Source organism: Castanea sativa, chromosome 12 (assembly GCF_040712315.1).
Source record: "Castanea sativa cultivar Marrone di Chiusa Pesio chromosome 12, ASM4071231v1".
Lineage (NCBI taxonomy): Eukaryota > Viridiplantae > Streptophyta > Magnoliopsida > Fagales > Fagaceae > Castanea > Castanea sativa.
In genome coordinates this window covers 23,896,493-23,916,224 of record NC_134024.1, presented here as the reverse complement: position 1 = coordinate 23,916,224, position 19,732 = coordinate 23,896,493, and positions in this window count along the sequence as shown.

Here is a 19,732-nt window from a genome sequence, read left to right as displayed (position 1 = left end):
ATACACATTCTTAATATCATCACTATATATATATATATATATATATATATATATATATATATATATATATATATATATATATATAATACAATGTATATAGTGATGATGTGGGAGAATATGGGATCATCAAGTTAGTACAATGCACAATAAAGTTTAACAAAATATATATGATATTCAAGTGATAACTTAGTAGTAATGACATTCTTTTTTAGCGTCTCGTAGTTGTAGTTTGAGACTGAACCCCACTTCCCCCTCCCCCATGCTATCTAGTTGTATCTACCTTCCAAGGGAAAAAAAAAGGTTCAACAAAATTTAATATTCTCTTCCTATTTAATTTATTTCTATATATAAAATTTGATCATTATAGTAGTTATTAATTGGCATTTATTATGATTTTGTTTGTACTTAGAATTATCTATTATCTATACTACTATTTAAGGGGTGATTTTTACATGCTCCAGGAGCAATGCTCCCTCCTCTCACATGAGGGGTGGGCCCATACATGGGTCTCACCATGGGGCCCACCCCTCATGTGAGAGGAGGGAGTATTGCTCCCAGGGCACCTAAGTTTTTTCCTTATTTAAGGGGTTTCTCCTGTTTGGAATCCTCAATTTAGATGCCCAAAATACCCTTAAATTCATCTGTTTCTAAGGCTTATATCATAGGGTTAGACATGTAAAATTACTAATTTAAAAACTCTTAATTTTAAGCTAAACTTGAAAAAAAAAAAAAAACAAAATTTTCTCCCACCTCCACATTTCTCTCTCACGTTCATTGCCAAGTTCTAATACAACTTTAAAAAAAAAAATAATAAAATAAAACTACTTTTTTTTCCCACAAATGTTCCATTTTTTTTACCACTAAACTACTTTTTTCTCATCTCCACATTTCTCTCTCACATTAGTAGTCAAGTACTAATACAACTTCTTCTTAAAATAAAAAATAAAACAAAAATGCCATGCGTAAAACATGTAAACCCAAAAAATAAAAAATAAAAAGTCTCATCGCACGAGCAAAGTGCGTGTGATGAAGCTAGTATCATTTAAAGAATTTTAGATGACAAGATCCTAATAGAGCGTGTAAATATACGATGTTTTATACAAAATTCTTACATATATATTTTTAAAATACTTATAGAATTTAAACTCAATTAAAAAAAATTGAGTTAGATATTTTACTTCATAGGTTTTTCCAACTTACGACTCTTCTTTTGAATGGTTAACAAAAAAGTAAAAAGAAATTTAATTATCATGTTTTTTATGTGCTCTGGTAGCATTCATTGTTACATGAGTTTGTGCTTTATTTTTTCTTATTCTTTTTTTAGCTTTTACATTTTCTTTAACAAATAATATGAAAAGATGCGGGCTTTCAAGCTGTGGCAACATTTCAATAAGTTAACAAGAAATCAAAAAGATTTTATTTTATATATTTATATATATATATATATATATGTGTGTGTGTGTGTGTGTGTGTGTGTGTGGAGTATTTCTTTTCCAGTGTGATATATGTATGGAAAAGTTTAACAAAAAAAAAAAAAAAAGAAGGAAAATTACACTTTGCCACCTTCAACTATACTTTATATTACATTTGACACCCACCCTAAACTATGACCCTTGTTACACTTTGTACCCCAATGTTAAGTTTTTCGTTAACTTCGATGGAAAAATATGACACCACGTAAAAAGACTTAATTGTCTCTCTTTTCAATGCTTTAAAAACAAAAGATAAATTATACTATACCACTTTAAACTATACTCTTTATTACACTTTGTATCCTAAACTTTGAATTTTCTTCCAAGTTAATAGCAAACTTAACGGTAGGGTGCAAAGTATAGTAGGAGTCATAGTTTAGGGTGCAAAACATGCATTCTTAGAATTTAGGATGCAAAGTGTAACATGAGTATAGTTTAAGGTGGTAAAGTGTAATTTCTCAACAATATATATATACATACTTGTGTGGTTTGGGGGCAAGGGCCGAGGTTCAATAATATGTTAAACTTTAATAATACGTTAAACTTTAAGGCTCAATTAGTCACATATATTTAAATGGAAAACCTTTGAATTTAATAGTTAAAACTATCCAAAACAATAATTGAAATCATGTTTAAGTGAAACCTCAATTCAATAATTAAGAATAATCTAAATTATTAAACATTTAAAATTTTGAAGTAGAGAGAGACTCATATGAGAATTTAATTTTTTGTCCTTGAAAGCATGGAAGAAGGCATGAAACTTGAGTGAGTTTCACCCTACCAAGTTTTAGTTTAAACTTAAAGTTTAAGTTTTGTGCGTTGCATGCTACATGTGTGTGTAAATGCATGAAAAATTATCTGAATTTAACATTTATTGTAGAAAATAGGTGGTGTAGTCTTATTCCCGTCTAGCTAATTCTTGTTTTAATCCCTTTGTGTAGTGTGTGTATATGCATGAAAAATGATCTGAATTTAACATTTATTGTAGATAAGAGGCGGTATAGTCTTATCCCTGTCTAGCTAATTCTTATTATAATCCATTTGTTTTGTGGAGAGAGAGAAAAACGCTTCTTTTGACACAAAAAAAAGTCAGCCTGTATAATATATAATAACTAAGATATTAATCTTTGGAAGTGGTATCTCATACGGATTAGGATTTAGGATTTCAATTGTAAATTTTGGTAGTTAGAAGTTAGTGCATAGTAATTAATAAATAGAAAATTACTTCGAAATTTTTAAAACCAATCTCTTAAAAAAGTTTTAGTGGAGTGTAAATCACGTTAATAAATTATCTCTCTATTCAATTTTTTTTTAAATCATGTAAATAAAAAGTTACTGATAAAATTATTATTAGTAAACATTTCTTAGGCTTATCTATTTAGCTTTATTGCCAAATTTATATAAACTCTTTTATTTTATTTTATTTCTTTTTTTTTCCCGAAGAATATAACACAACCAAAAACCTATAAACAACAATTTACATTCAATATAAAGAATATAATAAAACTTATTCATAATTTAAAATTAAGAAATTAATACAAATTATAAATTTAGAAAAAAAACAAAGAATAAATCTGTTTGTTTTCTCTATCACTTTGAGAGATGAAATTGTGAGTATGTAACTAAAACCTGAATCAATTATTGTAGAAGATAATAAATGAATACGATTTTTTTTTTTTTTTTGAGAAACAAACACACACACACACACACAAGGGAGAGAGAAATGAGTTCTAAAATTTAATATTATGAATTGGGTTAAAACATGTGTGTGAAGTTTTTATTAATTTTGTTTGAAGTGAAAAAAATAGCTTAAACAAAATGAAAAAACAATAATGAAGAAAGAATGCATACCTGTTATGGGATTTAGGCATTCACATATTGAAATAAACTTCACTTCAAAAAGGATATATGAAACTCTACACACACACACACACACACACACACACACATATATATATGTAGAGTTTCAGTTGATATAGAATTTAAATCCTATTGGAATTAAGATTTCTAATCAATTTGTTTGTTGCTATCTCATAAATCCCATAAAAAGTGGAATAAAAAAAATCATATGAATAGAAAGAAAAATGAAAACATTTTTTTTTAATGGAAAAAAGGAAGCTTTTCTTTTATAACTAAAACAAACAAACAAACGTTTTTTTTTTTAGAAGAAAAAACATTTATTATATATAGATACATTTTTTTTAGAAGCAAAAGAAGGTGTTTACTTTAAACTCAAATAATTATTACCTTATTTATATATATTTTTTAACTTTATCCAAAAACATTTTTGGTAAATTGGTATGAACAATAATTATCTAAAAAAAAGTCATGTGTGAAGATTTTATTGTTGAATACTTAGTTTTTTTTTAATTTTTTTTTACGGTTATTATGTTGTTTTTTTTACATGAAGTAATATAATTTAAATTAAAAAAAAGGAATAGATGAAGATTGTTGCTGTTTTTTGTTTTTTAAATTAAAAAAAAAAAAGATTAGATGAAGAGTTTGAATTATAATCAAATTAAAATTTTTTATCAACTTATAAATTATAATAATAAAAGGATTAGATGAAGAGTTTAGATTGTAATCAAATTAAGATTTTTATCAATTTAGAAATTATAGGAGAAAAAGATAAGTACTATGGGGGGGGGGTAAAAGCTCTTGAATAAACGTTTGGGCTTTGGGCCTAATTAGTTGGTACAAATCTATTCAATCAGGGTCTCTAGGCCCACAGGTCAGTCCGCACTATAGTGATCCGAGGAGTTGTCCGAGGAGGAGTATCTCCTCGGATAGGCCCAGCAAAGGCCTTAGGACTTGCTAAACGGTTTAAAGGCAGAATTTTGGAAGATCTATTGGGTAAAGGTGTGATCCAAGCACCCTTTAGAAGCAGAAATGTGTGAGAAATATCTGAGGAAAAAGCTGCTACCACCGTATTAAAGACCCTGCATCTACCTCTTTGGCCGCATTAATGGAGAAATGACCTTTGAACAGTAGAATTCAACCTTCCTGCTATTATTTGAAGACTTCAAGAAGGTGGTGGATGGGACAAGTATCTAGGGAGAAGATTTGTATGACACGTGGATAAAACAGAGAAGTAGAAGAAGTATATAGGAGGACGAGAGAGGAAAGGAGAGGGGGCAGTTTCTTAGTTAAAAAAAATAACTAAGAATTGTAATCTTTGACATAGAAAGAGAAGGAATATACAACTCGTCCTCGGCTTACGTCCGAGGAGGTTTCTTTGTTATATTTACTTATCATTTGCATAGATTGTGGCATTCTAGCCTGTTAATCAACTTCGAATACCCCAAACCTAGGTTTCAAACCCATACTCTATAAATTTCATTGTATAAGGCTCATTGGGTCTGAGCCCATCACCTGCTTTTGGGTCCGGGTACAATCGTGCGCTTACAATTGGCGCCGTCTGTGGGAAATCTAGCGTTGAAGGAATTGGAACATCATGACAGGCTTAGATTCGCATCATGCAAAATCTCAGGGATCCTAGCTCGAAGATCTTTTTGAGCGTCTTGAGCGCCGGAGGGATCGAGAGGGAAGTGTTCATACTGTATATCTTGGCGCGAGTCATACGCGTGGCGGAGGCAGTGCCACCTATGAGGATGATGCCAAGGCCATGCAGAGGGAGATTGAACACCTTAAGAAAAAGCTACGCCGTGTCAGACGAAGGCGGGCTTCACCCCCATCCAATCCTTCTTCAGGGGAATCCTGGGGAAGCAGTTATAGTTCAAGGTCCAGGACTCCCCCCAACGAAACTTTCTCTTGCGAAGGGGATAACCTACCAAGTCGTAAGCATAGGAAGCTTCCCTCCAGGGGCTTGGGGAACGATGCTATGAGCCGGGCGTTACACCAACTCTCTAAATCACTCTTCTCACGCAGGACTGAGAAGGGAAGGCTCCCTAGACGGTTCACCCAACCCACCTTCACCATTTATAATGGCAGGACAGACCCAGTGGAACATGTGAGCCACTTTAATCAGAGGATGACGGTGCATTCTCAGAACGAAACCTTGATGTGTAAGGTCTTTCCTTCTAACATGGGACCTGTTGCTATGAGATGACTTAATGGACTAAAGTCGGGGTCTGTCAATTCATTCATGGAACTTACTAGGGCATTCGCGTCTCGGTTCATTACATGCAGCAGAGTTCCTTGATCGTTGGACTCGCTATTATCTATGGCCATGAGGGAGGGTGAGACATTGAAAGCATACTCCGATAGGTATTGGGAGATGTTCAATGAGATAGATGGAGATTTCAACAAAGTAGCGATTAATACTTTTAAAGTGGGCATTCCCACTGATCATGATTTAAGGAAATCCCTGACCAAAAAGCCCGTACGGAGTGTACGTCGCCTCATGGACCGCATTGACGAGTACAAAAGGGTTGAGGAAGATCAATAGTAGGGTAAGGGTAAGACGAAGGTTATCCCACAGGAGAGAAAGGATTTCAGGTCGAACAGGTACCATAATAGTAAGTCGAGGAGAGATTACTCTGGGTAGTCTGGCTCAGCCACTCCTCAAGCAGTTAACACTGTATTCCGAGAACCAGTGCACCAACTACTGGAGAAAGTTCGTAAGGAGCCCTACTTCAAGTGGCCCACTAAGATGGCCGGGGACCCCACGAAGCGAAATCAGAACCTCTTTTGTCAATATCATCAGGATGCGGGTCATACCACTGAGAATTGTAGAACCCTTTGGAACCATCTGGAGCAGCTTGTTAGCGAAGGAAAATTGAAGCAGCACCTGTATCAACCGAACGTTCAAGGCAGTCAGTCAGGTTCAAATAATAAGAAGAACAACTCGTCTCAGTCGTCCTTGGGAACGATTAATGTCATCTTTGCTGCACCTGGCCGGACCGGTTCCTGTCCTACTAGGGTGATGGCAATGTCACACTCCTAGGCCGAGGAGTCAAGCTCGAAACCGAAGAGAATTAGAGGGAATGTGCCTGTCTTGGGATTCTCTGATGAGGATAAGGTTGGGACCATTCAACCCCATGATGACGCCCTGGTGGTCACGTTGAGAATAGGGAATTACGACGTCAAAAGAGTGATGATCGATCAAGGCAGCGGTGCGGATATTATGTACCCTGACTTATTCAAGGGGCTTAAGTTAAAATTGGAGGATCTTACTCCTTATGACTCGCCATTAATAAGTTTTGAAGGGAAGGTTGTTATACCAAAGGGACAGATTAGATTGCTTGTACAGTCTGGCTCGGAAACGGTCGGGGTGGATTTTATTGTGGTTGACGCATATTCTCCATACACGGCCATCCTTGCCAGGCCTTGGCTGCACGCTTTGGGTGCCGTCTCCTCAACTTTGCAAGTTAAATTAAAATTCCCTTCGGGGGGATTCATTGAAGAAATTCTTGGCAGCCAGTCAGTGGCAAGGCAATGCATATCGGCTGCAGTACTGCATCAAGCCAAATCAGAGTCCTCGGCCTCGGCTGTGGAGGACTTATAGCAATTAACAACTCTTGATGCGCCCAGTGCGGTGACAACAGAGGATCCCATATGTGAAGATTTGGAGAGATTTCTCATAACCGATGATCCCGAAAGGTTCTTCCAAATTGGGATACGGTTACCACACCAAGAGAAGATGGAATTGGTGAAGTTTTTGACCCAAGCGAAGATGGAATCGATGTCTTTGCTTGGGATCCCTATGAGGCTCTGGGGGTTGACCCAAGCTTTATTTGCCATCATTTGAATGTCAACCCTGCCGTTGTTATGCGATTCTTCACGAGCTTCTGGAGAGAAAAGGTAATGATTGACACTTAGATGCGATTGATTTCTAAAAGAATGAATGAAGGTACGGGTTCCCAGGCGTTTTGACATGCGGGAGGCGGCCTCGAAATTGAAATTCTCCCGCTCAAATTTTCAGAGCCAATTTGGGCCGTCTGATGCGTATCCCACCGTTGAACGTGGGGAACAGGATGTAACTTGTGGTCATAAATGCGCGTGTTCCAGGTTTCGAAGCGTCAGAGACGTTTTCAAGGAACGAAAGGACCCCTACACGTGTGGCGGTTTGCAAAGTGTGTGGAAGGTATGATGTTCGGTTCAAAACTCTATTTCTCTCCTCGAATGGGAGGGGAAAAATAAAGTTTTTAGGGGCTATTGTGGGGGGTAAAAGCTCTTGAATAAATGTTTGGGCTTTGGCCTGATTAGTTGGTACAAATCTGTTCAATCAGGGTCTCTAGGCCCACAGGTCAGTCCGCACTATAGTGATCCGAGGAGGAGTATCTCCTCGGACAGGCCCAGCAAAGGCCCTAGGACTTGCTAAACGGTTTAAATGCAGAATTTTGGAAGATCTATTGGGTAAAGGTGTGATCCAAGCACCCTTTAGAAGCAGAAATGTGTGAGAAATATCTGAGGGAAAAGCTGCTACCACCGTATTAAAGACCTTGCATCTACCTCCTTGGCCGCATTAATGGAGAAATGACCTTTGTACAGTAGAATTCAACCTTCCTGCTATTATTTGAAGACTTCAAGAAGGTGGTGGATGGAACAAGTATTTAGGGGGAAGATTTGTATGATACGTGGATAAAACAGGGAAGAAGAAGAAGAAGTATATAGGAGGACGAGAGAGGAAAGGAGAGGGGTCGGTTTCTTAGTTAAAAAAAGAACTAAGAATTGTAATCTTTGACATAGAAAGAGAAGGAATGTACAACTCGTCCTCGGCTTACGTCCGAGGAGGTTTCTTTGTTACATTTACTTATCATTTGCATAGATTGTGGCATTCTAGCCTGTTAATCAACTTCCAATACTCCAAACCTAGGTTTCAAATCCATACTCTACAAATTTCATTGTATAAGGCTTATTGGGCCTGAGCCCATCACCTGCTTTTAGGTTTGGGTACAATCGTGCGCTTACAAGTACAAAAAAAATTTATTTATTTATTTAAAATTTTAAAAAATTTCTGCAATTTAGTGCAGCCACTTGGCACAACCATGGCTTCTAAGCCCAATTTTAAAAGGATTAAATGAAGAGTTTGGATTGTAATCAAATTAAGATTTTTATTAATTTAAAAATTATACGAGAAGAAGATAAGTACAAAAAAAATTATTTATTTTTTTAAAATTAAAAAAAATGCAATTTAGTGCAGCCACTTGGCGCAACTATGGCTTTTAAGCCCAACTTTTATTATATAGTATATGATATATATATATATATATATATATATATATATATATATATATATGTGTGTGTGTGTGTGTGTGTGTGTGTGTGTGCGTGTGTGTGTGTGTGTAAGTGCACAATTTGTACCCGGTCCAGTCATCAGATGGATTCAGGCCTAAAGAGCCTTATACAATAAAATTTATAGAGTGTGAGCTTGAAACCTAGACTATGGATATTGGATAAAAAGAGAAATCAAGCTAGATTGTCGTTATCTGCATGTTCAATAGATGTGAATAGCAAAGAAACTCTCCTCGGACGTAAGCCGAGGACCACTTTTATTATCTTTCTTTCTTTTAGAACAATATTACAGCCACAGTTTAAGTATCTGATCCCCCTCTTCTTCTGCCATCCTCCCCCTTTTATATCTCTCTTGTTCTCTTGTATCTATCTTCTTCTTCCTTTTTTTTTCTTCCACGTGTATCACAAATCTCCTTACTAGATAATTGTCACATCCAGCACCTTCTTGAAACCTTCAAATACCAGCTAGAAGGCTGAACCTCATTGTTCAGAGGTCATTTCTCCATTAATGTGACTAGGGAGGTAGGTGCAGGGTTTTTAATGCGGTGGTAGCAGTTTTTTTTCCTTTGATATTTCTCACACGTTCTTCCTTCCAACAACTGCGTGGATCACGCCTTTACCCAACAGATCTTCCAGAATTCTGTCTCCAAACCCCTTGGCATGTCCCACGACCTTTACTTGACCCGTCCGAGGAGATACTCCTTCTCGGACAACTCCCTTACCCCTTGTAGCATGAATTGGCCTGTGGGCCTCAAAGGCTCTGCTTGGACAGGCTTACATCACCAAATCAGGCCCAAGGCCCAAATATATATATATATTTATTTATTTTAACCCCACAATAGCCCTTCAAAACTTCATTTTTCTCCCTATCCGAGGAAAGAAATGGAGTTTTGAACCAACGGCAATGCCTCCACACGCTCTGCGAATCACCACATGTGTAAGGGTCACTTTGCTTCTTTTAAACCGCCTATGACACTTCGGAATCTGTAACTTTCGCATTAATGGCTGCGAGTTACATCTTGTCCCCCACATTCAATGGTGAGATGCGCATCTAGCGGTCTGGGTCCCTTCTCAAAATTTGGGTGAGATAGCTTTGATTCGAGGCCACCTCGCACACGCCAACATGCCTAGGAAACCGAACTTTGATCTATCCTTTCAGAAATCAATCAAATCTAAAAATTTCTCATTCTCTTTCCTCTCAAGAAGCTCGTGAAGAATCGTCTAGTTTTTTCCCGTAAGTTCTCAATCCTGTTTATTCATTTCTCCTCGGCCATTGTCCTTGGCCACCAATTATATCCTTTCCCTTTCTAAGCATTTGTTCTTACCCCCACCAAATGACTAGATTTAAGTGTTTAGTAGACACCGACGCCGGTATGGAGGGTTTTCGGGCCAAGTACCATATTCCCCAAGATGTAGGCTTAAAATATTGCCCTTCAGAAGCCATAGGTGGCGCTAGAAAAGAGGGGGAAGTTATTATCCCCATTATCGCATTCCTGGAGGGTGGGATGACCCTTCCTATGAAAAACATAACTAGCGAGTACCTACGCAACCATAGGTTATGCCCAGATCAATTTACACTCAACGTGTTTAGAATCCTAGGTTGTGTCGACGCTCTAAACGAGCAAATGGGTCTGAACCTCACATGTCACGACGTTGTGTACATGTATAAGTGCCATAAGCTTAAAGACGTAGGATATTACCTTAAATCCAGATCTAACATTATTAGAATCATATCTTGTCTTCTCAAATCCAACAAAGGCATGAAAGACGACTATCTAATCTCTTCGGGAAATTGGTTTGACGGTCCTCACTGCCCAGTCAAATGGGGAGACCCAGGTGTGATTCTACAGGAGTTAGATTCCCTAACCTGTGACTTAGTACTATTAACGTCAACATTACTGGTTACACTATTTGTTATTACCCCCCCTTTTTTTTAGTTGGCATTCGCTGCTGACCTAACTATGCTTGTCTCTTCGGATGTTCTTGCAGATAAACAACACGTATGGCCTCGTTTAAGTCTTTGCAGCGTCGCGGATCTCAATCGCGTTCTTCGATCTAAAGCGCTTGTAAGCGAAGACCTGCAAGTGAGGGCAGCCCATCTGATATTAGGATACGATCCTTTATCAGACAATTTCCAAGAGATCGGCAACGTGATCACCGCAAGCGACCAGAGACGTAAAAGGCTAGATATTTCAAAACCGGGCTTCCTTTCTACCCATGAACTTCCGGACGACCCCTCCATCATTTGGTACTCTCACCCCATCGCCGCAGTTCCTCTCTCTGCGCACTCCTAGACGACAGTCGTCCTAGAAGAACCAACATCTTCACAACAAACGCTGGAAGAGGAAATTGATCAGTTTCGCCTTGAAGAAGCTGAAAGACCTCAAGAGGATCACCTCGTCATCCTCTCGGACGAAGAACGCGTGCCTGTGGAAACTTCTAGCATAAAGGGTTTGGTAATAGCACAACCTGACTCTAGTTCTGAGGAAGACGACGTGTCTACCCTTAGAAAGCTAATATCCAGGAAGGGCATACGGGCTCCCAAAAAGGACGCGGTTGGGTCGCAACCCCCTCCCATTCTGCCACCACCATCTCCTCTGACTGATCCTAAGATTCCCATCCCAGAGCCTAAGAAGAAGAGGAAGAACGAGGCCGATGAGGTAGATATGGAGAGGCAGAAGAAACTTAAGCAACAATAACAACAACAGAAAATAGGCAAAGGTAAGCTGCAGGCTTCTTCAGTAGAGAGTGGGAAAAGTCGTGACCTGGCCGAGGTACGCCGTACAGCCGTGACCTACGCTGAAGTTAGATGGGGCCCCCATTTCCTCCTAGTCAAGTATTAGGGCGTTCCAGCAAGGATATGCTCATCACCTGGCCAACGCATTGGAGCAACCTCTTCTCCTACCAAAGGATATGGAAGCTCTAGATAATATGACTCAGCCACATCTCTTTCTCTCCCTTAAAAGGGACTTGGCCTTGGTGAGTGTCCTCCAATTACCTCCATATTACTGCTGTCATTACGCTTTAGCATAAAGTCGTTCATACGCACTTTGAATTTGCTTCAACAATAATGCACTTGTTCAATATTTCAATGCAGGCCATACAAGACGTCTTCGCTGCAGAGAAATGGGTGGAAGATTCTCGGAAAAAGGCTACAGCTGAACTTGAGGTTAGAATGGAGACCGAGAAGGCCTTAGGCCAAGCCCTAGCGGAGAAAGAGAACCTGACCAAGCAGTTGGCAGATGAAAAGAGGGAAAGAAACGGTGCCGAGGCCAGCCTTAAAACAATTAGAACTTAGGTGGAGGGGAAACACAAAATTCTGCGTCAAAAGGACGAGGACCTATCTAAAGCTCAGCAAGAAAACTCTAACTTAAGTAAGGAGCTTGCCCGAGAGAAGGAAGAGGCTCGTACTTTCAAGGAAACTATGGAGGCTGCCAAGAAGGCTGCTTACAATGAAGGGGTGGAGGTGATAGAAGATCGACTGACAGAGGAATTGGCAGAGCTATGTAGGGAATATTGCCAACAAGTATGAGCAGAAGCTCTGAATGTGGTAGGAATTCACACGACCTCTGAATTGAGGAGACTTGAGAACATTTGGATTCCTTAAGACATCCAAGTGCTTGAAGAGCTCCCTTCTGCCACATCTACCCCCAAGACAATGCCTTCAACATAGCCATCCATCATTCAAGAACCCATTCCAACTCCTAAAGAACTTGCTGGTTCTGACAAAGAGAAGGAACAAGGTGGCAAAGCCAAGAAGCATCCAAGCAAGGACGCTGAGCCAAACGTTCCTCCACCAGTGGCGAAGGACAAAGGGAAACAAGTCCAAACCTCATTCGAAGTGGAGCTTAAACAAACAGAGGAGGAGGACAAGACCAAAGAAGTTGCCAGCAAGTCCCAGTAGGATCCCCCCACCAAGACTTAAAGCATAGGCCAGTTAGGACCCCCCATTTTCCTTATGTAATGAATTTTTTGTATTAGAGCTTTTACTTTAACCTTTTTATTTCAGAGTTTTATTTCCAATGTATCTCTTGACAAAATTAATGAGAAACTTGAAAGGTTGTTCTTTAATTGATTTCCAATCTCCAATAGAAAAGCACTAATTCGTTTTACCCTAACGTAAATTACATGCATGGACTGTAATATGTAAAGTACAACAACACATAGTCTAAGACTTATCTTGGTATTTAGTTTGGGGACATAAAGCAAATCGTCAAACTTACCATGGTTTATCAATACGTCAATTTTCGTGAGGCATGTAGCCACAGGACATGGATTCTGTTTGATGCTTAGCTTAATGGACCGAAATGTTAATTTCTCCAAAGTTGAAGGTCCGAGGACCCGACTTAACTAAGGTTTTGTTTAATATTGAATAAGATATCAATTTCCACAAGGTACGTGGTCCGAGGATCAAACACTACCAAGTTTCTGTTTGATATTTATAACAAATAGATCGAAATGTTAATTTTCCCAAAGTAGAAGGTCCGAGGACCCAACTTAACTAAGGTTCTGTTTAACATTGAATAAGATATCAATTTCCACAAGGTACATGGTCCGAGGACCAAACATGACCAAGTTTTTGTTTGATATTTATAACTAATAGATCGAAATGTTAATTTTCCCAAAGTAGAAGGTCCGAGGACTCGACTTAACTAAGGTTCTGTTTAACATTGAATAAGATATCAATTTTCACAAGGTACGTGGTCCGATGACCAAATATGACCAAGTTTCTGTTTGATATTTATAACAAATAGATCGAAATGTTAATTTTCCCAAAGTAGAAGGTTCGAGGACCCGACTTAACTAAGGTTCTGTTTAACATTGAATAAGATATCAATTTCCACAAGGTACGTGGTCCGAGGACCAAACATGACCCATTTTCTGTTTGATATTTATGATAATGAATCGAAGTACCATATAATGATAATTAAACAGACATCGAAAAAGTAACTTTCATTAATAGTAATACCTTCGCAGGTTATTTACATTCCAAGGGCGTTGTACAATTTTTTCATCTAGATCAGCTAAGCAATATGACCTTATGCCCGCTACAGAAGTGATTCGGTATTGTCCTTCCTAGGTAAGTGCTAACTTTTTCCACGCTGGATTTTTGGAAGTACCCATGACTTTCCTCAAGACCAAATCTTCAGGCGCAAGTGGCCTTAGTTTCACATGAGCATCATATCCTCGTTTGAGCTTTTGTTGATAATAAGCCAGTTGAACCATGATGGCCTCTCGCCGCTCCTTAACCAGGTGCAGGATTTTCTCTAGCAAACCCTCGTTATCTTCTGGGTTGAAAGAGCTTGTCCTTAATGTCGGAAACCCAGATTCCAAATGTATCACTGCCTCGGCCCCGTAAGTCATGGAGATGGGTGTTTCTCCTATGGATCTTTATGGTGTAGTCCGATACGTCCACAAAACGTGTGGCAACTCTTCTACCCATCTACCCTTTGCGTCATCTAGTCTCTTCTTGAGTCCACTGACTATAATTTTGTTAACAGCCTCGGCCTGCTCATTTCCTTGAGGATAAGCTGGAGTGGAGTATCTATTTGTGATGCCCAAGTCACTATAATACCTTCTGAAAGCTTTACTATCAAACTGCACACCATTTTCTGAAATAAGTGTGTGGGGTATCCCAAATCTAATGATAATGTTCTTCCAGACAAACTTCTTAGCGTCTACGTCCCTAATATTTGATAAAGGCTCAGCTTCAACCCACTTGGTGAAGTAATCAGTTCCCACAAGTAGCCACCTTTTATTTCCCACAGCTCTCGGGAAAGGCCCAACTATATCCAATCCCCATTAAGCCAATGGCTAGGGACTAGACAAAGGATTAAGGACACCACCAGGCTGATGGATATTGGGCGCAAATCTCTGGCATTGGTCACATTTTCTCGTGTAGTCCTGAGCCTTTCTCTGCATATTGGGCCACCAATATCCCTGGGTCAGAGGTCTATAGGCTAAGGATCTCCCTCTAGAATGACTTCCGCAAATTCCCTCGTGCAATTCTTCCAAAAGTGCCTCCGTCATTTCAGGGTGTACACACAGCAGGTATGGTCTGGAAAAGGAGCATTTATACAGTTTCTGATCCTCGGACAACCAGAATCGGGGTGCCTTTCGACGGATCTTATCTGCTTCAGACTTCTCCTCGGGCAACACATCGCTTTTTAGAAAAGAAACTACGGAGTCCATCCAGCTAGGTCCGAGTCTTACCTGATGAATACGAATGGCACTTGCGGTTGTTAAAGCAGGCATCAGCAAGTCTTCGACGAGAATAATCCTAGGTAAACCCTGAGTCGAGGATGTTGCCAGAGTGGCCAATGAGTCTGCATATGTGTTTCCACTTCGAGAGACATGCGTCAGGATAAAAGAATCAAACTTGGAATATAAACATTTGACCTTAGCCAGGTTTTCTTGTATTCTCGGATCCCTAGCCTCTATAGTCCCCATCACCTGGCCCATGACTAACTGAGAATCCGAGGATATATGAATTGACTTCCCCCCATTTTCTGGACCATATCCATACCAACTAAGACAGTTTCGTACTCAGCCTCGTTATTAGTGGTCAAGAACGTTAATCTCAACGATTTTTTAAAGGTTATTCCTTTAGGGGATACCAAAACAAGTCCGATACCTGACCTTCTCTAGTTCGCCACGCCATTAACATATGCTTTCCAGGCCGGAAGACCTTTGCCTATGATCATACCAACTGATTTTTCATCCATGTGCAACTCCTTTGCAGTTTCTTCTAATGAGGGTTTGGCGAATTCTGCCACTAAATTGGCAAGGACTTGGCCCTTCACGGAGGTGCGAGGCATATATTTGATATCAAAAGCTCCCAGAATAGTTCCCCACTTGGCTACCCTCCTTGAGTAGTCAGCGCTTCGCAATACCGACTTGAGAGGAAGTTGAGTCAAAACCACAATTGATGCAAATCAAGGAGCTGGTCATGTTGAATATACACGTGGAAATGAAGTTGAATTTGCACATGACCCTTTGTCACTTCCTAGTGGCCCAATTACAAGACTTAGAGCCAAATGTTTCAAGGAAGCAATAAATGGGCTAGTCCAAGAGAATTAGGCTGATTCTGAAAAGACCAAGATGGGTTCAGATAATAATCAAGGCTTAGTCCATGTCATCAAAGCACTTAAAGAGGAAAATTAAAATACATTAGATCTAGTCATTTAGCTTGTTTGACTGCCTTTAAAAGTCCAAGAATCCAAAAAAAACGTGGGAACTTGTTTTGGTTAATTTCTGTACTGTTTTCAAAGCTGTAATTATGACTTGCCTGTTCTTGGAGGGTTGTTCCAGGTATATAGATGGGTAGTACGAATTTTAAATATCAATTTTGGTTTTTAGAAAAACTATTCTCCTTGTGAGGTCTTGTGTTCCTCTTGCTTCTTAAAAGAACTCTTGAACTTATCAAGTTAATCTTGTGGCGTTCAAACAACCAAACTTATTACCTTGATTCTTGAGAGTTTCTTAGGAATTCTTGGTGTGGCATTTTCAATCCAACGTAGTCTTGGTGTTTCATCTGATTAGATGACAGGTCAAGGCTTAACAAATCTTGTCTAACAATCTTGGGGTTCCAAACCATCATTGTTATCGGGTTTCATCACAATTGTTGGTGAAGTTCATATCATTTGGTATCAGAGCTTTGGTTCTAAGATAAGTTTGCCTATCTCTTATTTTCATTCTATTTCCTGATCCTCTTTAAAAAAAAAAAACAAAAAAAAAACGAAAAAAAAAAAACGAAAAAAAAGAAAAGAAAAGAAAAGAAAATTTCTCAATCTTGTTCCTCACCTTATTCAAATTCTTGACCTTTTTGATGAGTTTTGGTTGTTTATCATTCTAAATTACTATTGGATTATTTTGAATTAGTTTCTTGAAGTTCGATTAAGAACTAAAGAAGACACAAAAGAGTGGAAAAATGTAAGAGTGTGTGAGACCATAAGAGGGTAAAAGCTATTTAGAGTGAAAACACGAGTGCGAGTGTATCAATTCTTGAGTGAAACACATGAGGGAGGGCCTGTGAGGATTCTAACCTTGTTTTATAGATTTTAAACATGGCCAACAATCAAGAAGAAGACACAACCGAAGAACTTCGACAACATCAGAACCTCCAAATGCAAGTATTGCTAGGGGAGATGAGGCATATGTTAAGGGCTGAAATTGAACCTATTCATGAGAGATTGGATAGGGTAGAAGCGGGAACTCCTAGAGGCCAGCAACATGACATCCATAACAGGCAGTAAGGTGGGCGTGTTCCATGGTGGAATGTTAAGGAAGAGGCGGAGTCGGAGGAGGTTGATGAGCCATATGTGAACCGAGGCAGGTTTGAGCGTGGGTATGGGAATAGAGAAGCTAGGATGGGTAGGCCTAGGAGGGATAATGATTTAGGAAACATAAAGATTAAAATCCCATCTTTTCAAGGCAAAAATGATCCTGAAGTTTATTTGGAGTGGGAAACTAAAATGGAGATGGTGTTTGATTGTCACAACTATTCGGAGATAAAGAAGGTTAAGTTGGCTGCAATTGAATTTACTGATTATGCCATTGTGTGGTGGGATCAATTATTGATTAATAGGAGGAGGAATAGAGAGCCATCCATGGACACTTTGGAGGAGATGAAAATGCTTATGAGGAAGCATTTTGTACCCAATCACTATTATAGGGGATTGTATCAAAAGTTGCATAGGTTAATTCAAGGTTCCAAGAGTGTGGATGAGTATTACAAGGAGATGGAGGTAGCTGTGATCCGGGCTAATGTAGAAGAGGACCGGGAAGCCACAATGGCTAGGTTCTTGGACGGTTTAAATCGTGAGATTGCGGATATAGTTGAGATGCAGCATTATGTTGAATTGACAGATATGGTGCATCAAGCCATAAAGGTGGATGAGCAATTCAAATGGAAGGGATTGGCTAGGAAGGGACAACCTATGACCAATCAGTGGAAGACAGCTCCAAAAAGGGACGAGCAGTTGCAAAATAAGCCAAAATTTGAACCATCTAAGAGTGCCAACTCAAAGATCGCCACTACTTTAGGTAACACCGAGGCTTCGAGTTCTAAAACCCGTGATATTAAGTGTTTTAAATGTCAGGGGCGGGGACACATAGCCAGCCAGTGTGTAAACAAAAGGGTGATGGTGATAAATGCTCAAGGCGAGCTTGAGTCAGAGAATGAGGAAGAAGTAGAAAATATTGACATGCCATCTCTGGAGGATGCCGATGATGAGCAAAATGCTGTGGCTGAAGATTTATTAGTAACAAGGCGGGCCCTTAATGTGTAGGTTAAGGAGGAAGAAAGTAACCAAATGGAGAACTTGTTTCATACTCGGTGCTTTGTAAATAACAAAGTTTGCAGGGTCATTATCGATGGAGGGAGCTGCACAAACGTAGCCAACACTTATTTGTTGGAAAAATTGGCCTTAACTACCTTGAAACATCCTCAACCTTACCAGCTTCAATGGCTGAATGAATCTGGCGAAATCAAGGTGACAAGACAAGTGTTGGTGCCATTATCCATTGGCAAATATGAGGATGAGGTGCTATGTGATGTGGTTCCCATGCATGCATGCCATTTATTGTTGGGAAGACCATGGTAGTATGATCGGAGGGTTAAGCATGATGGATTCACAAATAAGTATTCTTTCACTCTTCAAGGGCAACCCATTACTCTTGTGCCATTAACTCCAAAACAGGTCAGGGAGGACCAATTAAAGTTACAAAGATCAAATGAAAAAAAAAAAAGGAAAAAGAAAGGAAGGCCGAAATTTAAAAAAAAAGAGTTAAAAAAAAAGGATAGAAAAACATTGATTAGAGTGAAAAAGAAAGAGAGATGATTTCGGCCATAATGAGAGCAGGAGAGGAAAAATTCAATTACATTGAAAAAAAAAATGAGATCAAGAAAGCATTATTTTCATACCAGCCCCTTATTGTACTTATATACAAGGAGGCTCTTTTATGTACTAATGATCTTGTCGGAACTTTGCCGAGCAATGTTGTTTCTCTTTTGTAGGAGTTTGAAGATGTCATTTCCGAAGAGGTACCTCATGGTTTACCTCCAATTCAAGGGATTGAACATCAAATTGATTTCATACCTGGTGCATCAATTCCAAACCGACTTGCTTATAGGAGTAATCCCGAGGAGACTAAGGAACTTCAGAGGCAAGTAGGTGAATTATTGGAGAAGGGATACATGCGTGAAAGCATGAGTCCTTGTACGGTCCCCGTGTTATTAGTTCCGAAGAAGGATGGAACATGGAGGATGTGTGTTGACTGCCGAGCCATCAACAACATAACGGTAAAATATCGTCATCCCATTCCTAGATTAGATGATATGCTGGATGAATTACATGGTTCTTGTGTCTTTACAAAAATTGATCTTAAGAGTGGTTACCATCAGATTAGGATGAAGGAAGGTGATGAATGGAAAATTGCTTTTAAGACTAAATATGGTTTGTATGAGTGGTTAGTGATGCCTTTCGGTTTAACTAATGCTCCAAGCACTTTTATGCATTTGATGAACCATGTTTTGCGTGCATTTATTGGTAGATTTGTAGTTGTGTATTTTGATGATATCCTAATTTATAGCAAAAATTTGGAAGAACATGTAATGCATTTGAAATCTGTTTTGGAAATTCTAAGGAAAGAAAGATTGTTTGCTAACCTTAAAAAGTGCACATTTTGTACGGATAAGCTTGTGTTTCTTGGTTTTGTTGTTAGTAAAAGAGGAATTGAGGTGAACGAGGAAAAGGTGAAGGCAATCCAAGAGTGGCCAATGCCTACAACAATCAGCCAAGTGAGGAGTTTCCACGGCTTAGCTAGTTTCTATAGACGGTCTGTGCGTGATTTTAGTAGCTTAGCCGCCCCTCTTACTAAAGTCATCAAGAAAAATGTCCCGTTTAAGTGGGGGAAAGAACAAGAAAAGGCATTTAATCAGATCAAAGAAAAGTTAACTAATGCACCTTTGCTTGTTTTACCTAACTTTGCTAAAACTTTTGAAATTGAGTGTGATACTTCAGGAATAGGTATTGGAGCTGTTTTGATGCAAGAAGGCCGTC